This window comes from Jaculus jaculus, chromosome 10 (genome assembly GCF_020740685.1).
Source record: "Jaculus jaculus isolate mJacJac1 chromosome 10, mJacJac1.mat.Y.cur, whole genome shotgun sequence".
Classification (NCBI taxonomy): Eukaryota; Metazoa; Chordata; class Mammalia; order Rodentia; family Dipodidae; genus Jaculus; species Jaculus jaculus.
In genome coordinates this window covers 71270379-71277538 of record NC_059111.1, presented here as the reverse complement: position 1 = coordinate 71277538, position 7160 = coordinate 71270379, and the positions used below count along the sequence as shown (strand labels likewise).

Sequence of the window (7160 nt, the reverse complement as noted above, 5' to 3'; positions counted from 1 at the left end):
TTTGGCCTTTTGGAGTTGATTTTCAAGATGAATGTGAAGGATTTGAAACCTTGGCCTAAGAGATGCCTTGCAGAGCTGTACGCACAGCTTGATGGACTATTCTGGTCAAAGTTGGAAGACCAGAAGGCAGTAAGAACTAAGGACTGTGAGGTTTGGTTTATGAGGGCGAGAAAGAGACTGGGTTAGAAGCAGTTTGTATGAAAGGATTGCTATTATGCCTGTGTCCTGGGAATTTATGAAAGGTTGTATTATGTAGAAATGGACTGGTGTGAGCAGAGGGATATGGCACAGAAAACATAAAATCTTTGGGCTGAAGCTGCTACCCGTTCAGCTGCAATTGTTTGAGAGATTACAACCACTGAGACTGGGCCAGCTGACTGCATTGGGACAACAGAAAGAATGCAATCTTTTGAAGGGATCTGAATACTCCTGGAGCATACTGTTCTTCAAAGTGTACTTTATTCCCCTGGGATTAATAAATTGGTATCCTATCTGGCATTATGGAGTATAAGAAATGCAGGAAAGAGTGGGTCATTGAATTTGCAACACGGTCTTGTATTTTGGAAATGGCTATGGGCAGGGTGAAGAAGGTCTGCTAAGGACTGCCTGCATGGAGATCCGATGGAGCCACCAGGATAAACTATGGGTTGCAGCAGAGACCTAGCAGAGATGCTAGGACCACAAGACAGCTACTAAGGAGAGCTGCCGGCCCCAGATGAAGTTTCCCAGGACTGTGAATAGCGTAGCTGGAGGGGCAGAATTGGAACTCCAGAGACTTGTTGCTGTTGGAATTATCTGACTTTGAGATTTGTCACTGTCTAGAGTTGTTGGTCTTGGAGCTACAGCATTTGATGTTTGCCCTGTTTAAGTCTTGTATTGGTTAGATATTTCTTTGTTATGCCCAATGCCATCTTTTGCAGTGTGAGTGTTTATTATGTACCATTATGTTTTTAAAATTTTTTTTGTTTATCTTTATTTATTTATGTGAGAGCGACAAACAGAGAGAGAAAGAGGCAGATATAGAGAATGGGTACGACACGGCCTCCAGCTACTGTAAATGAACTCCAGACACAGAAGAACTCCCCTTGTGCATAGCTAACATGGGTCCCGGGGAATCGAGCCTCAAACTGGGGTCTTTAGGCTTCATAGGCAAGTGCTTAACCACTAAGCCATCTCTCCAGCCCCTGTTTTTTTTTTTTTTTTTTGAGGGTTATTTTTTTGATATTATGGTTCAGTTAAAAAATCTTGGATTATGGGAGTTTGAATACTATTGGGATTGATTAAAAACTATAGGGAATTTTAAAGTTGGATGAATGCATTGCATTTTACATCATGTATGGTTATCAGTTTATCAGGGCCAGGGGAAGAAATATGGTGGTTGATTCAGGTTCATAAACTTAGGTGTTCTGAATTCTAGGTTCCCAGCTGATGGATATTTGGGAATTAATTCCTCAAATAGGCAGTGTATTTTGGGGGCAGGCCTATGAATATTATAGCCAGTGTCCACTTGCCAGTATTTGGCACACTCTCTTGTTGCTGTTGTCTGCCTGATGTTGGCCAGGAGGTGATGTTCACCCTCCATCATTTTCCCCTGCCATCATGGAGCTTCCCCTCGAGCCTGTAAGCCAAAATAAACCTTTTTTTTCCCCATAAGCTTCTCTTGGTTGGGTGATTTCTGACTGTAACACATATTCTTTTACAATAAAAATACTTGATAAAATGAGTGATTTTGGGAAAAAGTTTCAACAGTTAAAAGAAATTGAAAAAGAAAAAATGAGGAGGAAGTGGAGTTGTCTGATAAAGATGTTAGAAACACTGCGAAAAGAAACAAAAATCCCTCATATCATCTATCTTCTAAAACAACAGGACAAACAGAACATCTTAATCTAAAACAAACAGAAATGACATCCAACAAGAGAAAAACCTGTTCTCCAGTGGTATGGAAGAGCATTTACTAGCAATGTATGATGGAATCAGTAGTAACAGCAATTTTAAGCAATAGCTTTAATTAAAAAAATCAGAGCTGTGTGTGGTGGTGCACGCCTTTAATCCCAGCCCTCTGGAGGCAGAGATAGGAGGATCATCATAAGTTCGAGGCCACCCAGAGACTACACGGGGAATTCGATGTCAGCCTGGACTAGAGTAAAACCCTACCTAAAAAAAAAAAAAAAAAAAGAAAGAAAGAAAGAAAGAAAGAAAGAAAACCATCAAATTCAATATCATTTCAACTACTTAAAGGAAAAATTGCTACAACAGTTTGAAACACAGTCCCTCTCAGAAATCCAAACTATTTATGTATCATCTCTACTGAAAATGGAAAGGGCACAAGAAAGAGCTAATGAAGAATGTTTGACATTAGTTAGGGAAGAAATAGGCAAAGTAGTAGAGAGAGCACACAGTCAGGGACTGGGATATTCACTGTGGAAAGATCAAAATTCAAATTTTGATACAGGAGTTGGAGGAAGAGGAGAAGATAGAAAGGACTCTTAAATGGATAGTGAAAAGGTACTCTTCCAGAATGTTCTCAGAAAAGTCTTCAAGTACGCATACTTCAAAAAGAAATACAGATACTAATTGCAAACTGGACTGTTTTCCTAAAGATCTTGGCTGTCCTTCATAACTCATCTTTGATGAAAAGCCTGTCAATATTCATTTTAAAAAAAGCCTATAAGAAAGAAATTTTGCGGAAGAGGGGGCAGAAAGAATGTTAGAGCCACATGTTGGGTCATGATATGCAGAGACATTTATCTTACCCATAACTGTGGGCTATCTCCACAATGCATGACCCATATACCTCAACAAGGAGGGGTCAAGGGGGGGGTAGGTCACGGATGAGCCTAATAATGGTACCAAACCGACTGTATTTGCTGAATACAAAAGTAATTAATAAAAAAAAAAAGAAGGAAAAAAAAAAAGAAACTTGAAGCCCCTTGAGTGCTTGAAGATTGTCCCATACTCATTAAATGGTCATGAATTTGTAAATTTTTTTTTAAATTTATTTATTTGAGAGCGACAGACACAGAGAGAAAGACAGATAGAGGGAGAGAGAGAGAATGGGCACGCCAGGGCTTCCAGCCTCTGCAAACGAACTCCAGACGCGTGCGCCCCCTTGTGCATGTGGCTAACGTGGGACCTGGAGAACCGAGCCTCGAACCGGGGTCCTTAGGCTTCACAGGCAAGCGCTTAACCGCTAAGCCATCTCTCCAGCCCGAATTTGTAAATTTTTTAAATTATAGATCTCAATTTAACTACTGTATGCCCTTTTTATTAAGATCTACAGATTTTGTATGTATAGTATAAGCCTACATTTTATCACTTTCTCCTACTTGGAAAAGGAAAACTACCTCCAGAAGAAGCGAGAGCGCAGGACATGGGGAGTTTTCAGAAAAACAGCAACAGCAGCAGCAGCAACAACAAAACAAGAAATATAACTTCCAGAGGAAGAAAGGAGGAAGGGGTCATGATTGACCACCTGGTGAAAACTCAGTTAGATAAAGTCAAAACCTGAAAGATGGGGAACTTCAAGAGCTGTCCCTGCTTTCGGTTTGGCATTCTAGGAGTTCTCTTGCAGGACAACCTTTGTCCAAAGTCAGACATGTGCCAACAGAACACAATGGTATCATGGTATGGGGAGGCCAGGGAAGGTTCTCTCATGGCAGTTCTCAAGATTCCTTGGCTCATGCCCAGCAAGCTGTGACCATCCATGCATTCCTTCACGACCACAGTAGGCTCTGTGAAAGTGGGTGCTGAGTCCAAAACGAGAAGCAATTCAGGTCTCTGTGAGAAGACGGATAGATGCCGTAGAGAAGACCCAAGTGCCTGAGCAGCAGTGACCTGTGACGCTCGAGGGTGTAGGGGGTGAAGCCCAAGTTTTCCGAGCTGCCCTGGACATCGGCACCGCCTTTGCTGTCAGCCCCATGATCACTGCCAGCCAGGCTCTTCTGCTGACCGGCCTCTTCAGAGCCAGGAAGTGGGCTGCCCTGAGTCTCCTGCTTGGCCCTGGAGCCCAGAAGCACGTATTTGCCCTTCTTCAGCACCTGCTGTTGTCTCAACTCATCACCATCTGGAAGAGATCCCGCTTCTAGGCACAGGCATCTTCCCCATGTGCAGAGTATTTGGGGTACACTTCACGGACCTGGACGCTGAGTATATTAGAATAAAGGTGCAACTTTAGCGATAAAGTTCCGGCCAAGCCAAGGTGCCGCTGTGAGCATTTCACAGCCAGGGAGGTGACAGGTCCTTGCGGTACATCATCAGGTTTCTCCTCCGTTTGGGCCAGGACATAGCCACAACCTTCCTGTCCTCATCCTCAGCGATGTAGGCGAGCTGGGTCCAGGTGAGGTAGAAATAGCACTTCTTCCGGTGGTCCTTGGGAAGCAGTGGGGTCACCAGCGAGCACTGCGGATGCTCGCGGAGGTGGGTGGCAGATTGCGGAGAACCAGAGAGGATGCCTCGGGGCACAAGCCACACCAGCGTTTGCTTTAAGACAGCTGGGATAGCCAAACAGGGCTCATAACAGATGAGGAAGATCTCCACTATCTTCCATTTCTTTTCAGCGATGCTGTACAGAACCCTGTCCATCTTCATGCAGGTGGGGCGTCCTAGTCGTGCCTGAACTGAATGACTACGACGTGGTCTTCCTCGGAAAGCATGGTCTGGTCTACCTGCCAGATGCGCGGGCATTACCACATCCTGCCTGGGCCGCTTGGCGACCTACCTCCTGCGGATCCCTGCACCCCTCGCCCGGAGGACTCGGGCCACACAGACTCACCCCGCACAGCGCTATCTGTTGTTTGTGACAGGGTCTCACTAGATCGTCCAGATTCCCCTGCAACTCTGTGTGACTCAGGCTGACTTTGTACTTGAAGCTATTGCCCTGGCCTCAGCCTCTGAGGTGCTGGAGTTACATGTGTGAGCTACCACATGGAGCTAAAATTTTACAACAAAAAATTTATGATAGTACTACAAAACTGATGATTCTGCCAGACTAATTGTTCTTAAATACATAATTTAAAAATATCCTTTGTGGGTCCATCACTAGTATCTAAAAACTGTTTATGGCAATGGCTAAATCTAGAAAATTCTATTTATAGTGCTGAATGTGCAGTTTGTCTAAAACCATGAAATAAAAATGAATTTAAAAATGAAATAAAGTCCAAGAACATAATTTCTGTAGATGATGTACCTGCGCACACTTATACCTCCTCATTGACAAAACACCTAATGCATCTACTTTTAGCAAGCCTATTTTTTGTGTGTTTTCTGATTCTTTTATGTTTCAATCTTAGTTGAGGGAACATGAGCTTTAGAGTCAGTCCTGGTTTTAAATCCCAGCTTCTCTAGGTTTTGGATTATGTTCTTGAGCAGTTTAACTAAATTTATTATGTTTAATTTTCTTCATGTTTTGTGTAGTTAATAATACACTGAAAATGAGAAATGGACTTGGTGTATCCAAGCTGCATAAGCTTATCTGCACTTGGCTCTCACAATGTGTACTTATCTCCTTGCCTTTGCTTAACTCCTTGCAGTTCAGAATCCTTAATGTTTTTTTAAGAAAAGGGGAGGGGGGGTCAACTTACATTTTAACCCCCACCACCACTGTGTAAGTTGAGGGAAGAGCATTGTTTTAGATTTTTTTTTCCATAGGTTTGCTGTTCAACAGAGACTTACTGGACTATGCAAGAGAATATCACCTTCTCAAGCAATCTTTTTTCTGTTATTGGGATTATATGATACAACGTATGTGGATCATAGAGCACTTGCTAAGTACTCAGTAAATGACAGGCTCTACAGCTAATACCAGTGCTGGCCATACCCACCTCACATGGTGCATCAGTGATTCCAAATCTTCAAGCGAGTATCTATAATACTCATTTCCCTCTAAGCCGTACAGCATGGGAATAATGGAAACTTACCTACTTTATCGTATGCTTATACCCTTCACAGTGGTTTGTCTTGAGTAGTCTATACTATCTAAGGGACAGACTGGTTAAAATAGCTGGAAGGGCTTTTTAAGTAAACAACCGTGAGGTGGTAAAATAATGTAGATAATAGTTATCATAAGCAGAAGAGGAGGCAGCTTTTTGGGATTGAGAGGCATTTGCCTTCCTTAGTAATAAAGATTTCACTTAGAGAGCATTGGGTCAATTTTCAAGAGAATTTCACTTTGTAAGGCTGTGGCATTTTCTCTTTTGGCTATTCGTTGTTTTTCTTTTTACCTTTCTATAAAGTTCATGGTCCCAACTTTGACTTGAACTAATAGCCATGTCTGTTTCAAAGCCAAGGTTTAAAAATATTTCTTTAGACTGTCATGCTTATTGAAAAAAATGTAAACAAAAGAAAGGATCTTAAAAAAAAAACCAAAACGAACTCTGTGTGTCTTCACTAGAACAGAAAAAAAAAAATGATGCTATATTTTTGAGACATCAGCGAGTTTTCTGTGAGAGTTGGCAAATGCATCAAGGCATTGTTTGTAGATATTATTTTTGATAGGTTTGATATACAGCACAGTTTTCCGAGCCAATGGAATATTGTCTCCTTACAAATCTCATCAGGCCAGCAGTACTGCTGCTGTGGACTGGCTTATCAGCTCCAGCCAGAGTGTGCTACACTTGCACGCACCTCTGTAGCCTGAGAGGAAAATAAATTGTACCCAAGCAGTTAATAAGAAAGAATTATGGTGAGTGAGATGCATGACATTATGAGCCAGTGTCATGTTTTACAGACTAAATGTTGATTTGCTGAAGGGGAAAATAACATGGCGCGCACACACACACACACACACACACACACACACACACAGAGACACACACAGACACACACACACAATTTTATTCCAAAATTATCATTTTAAAACGTATTTGCTCATTTCTTAGTTTAATAAGTGAAGATTACTGATTTTTGGTGTATGTTAGGGATAGTACGGAAAAGATAATTACCATTTTTGGTATTTTGCTGATGGATAGTGTTATTCATTCTAGCTACTTAAGGAAACATCTGCTTTTGCTATTTTTTGGAGAAAAGTGTACAATACTGGATAGGTACAGGGAATTAATGTTTTAAAGCACAAAACATATGGATATGATCTTCAGTAGCATGTCAACATTACTTTGGGTGAGTTTAGTGTCCTAATTAAAATTTGCAATTATTTGGGTTCAGCT

At 41.7% G+C, this 7160-nt stretch overlaps 1 pseudogene; it reads right to left on the bottom strand.

Moving 5' to 3' along the window:
- Positions 1-3713: 3713 nt before the first annotated feature.
- On the bottom strand, positions 3714-4683 carry LOC123463970 (annotated as a pseudogene).
- Positions 4684-7160: the final 2477 nt, after the last annotated feature.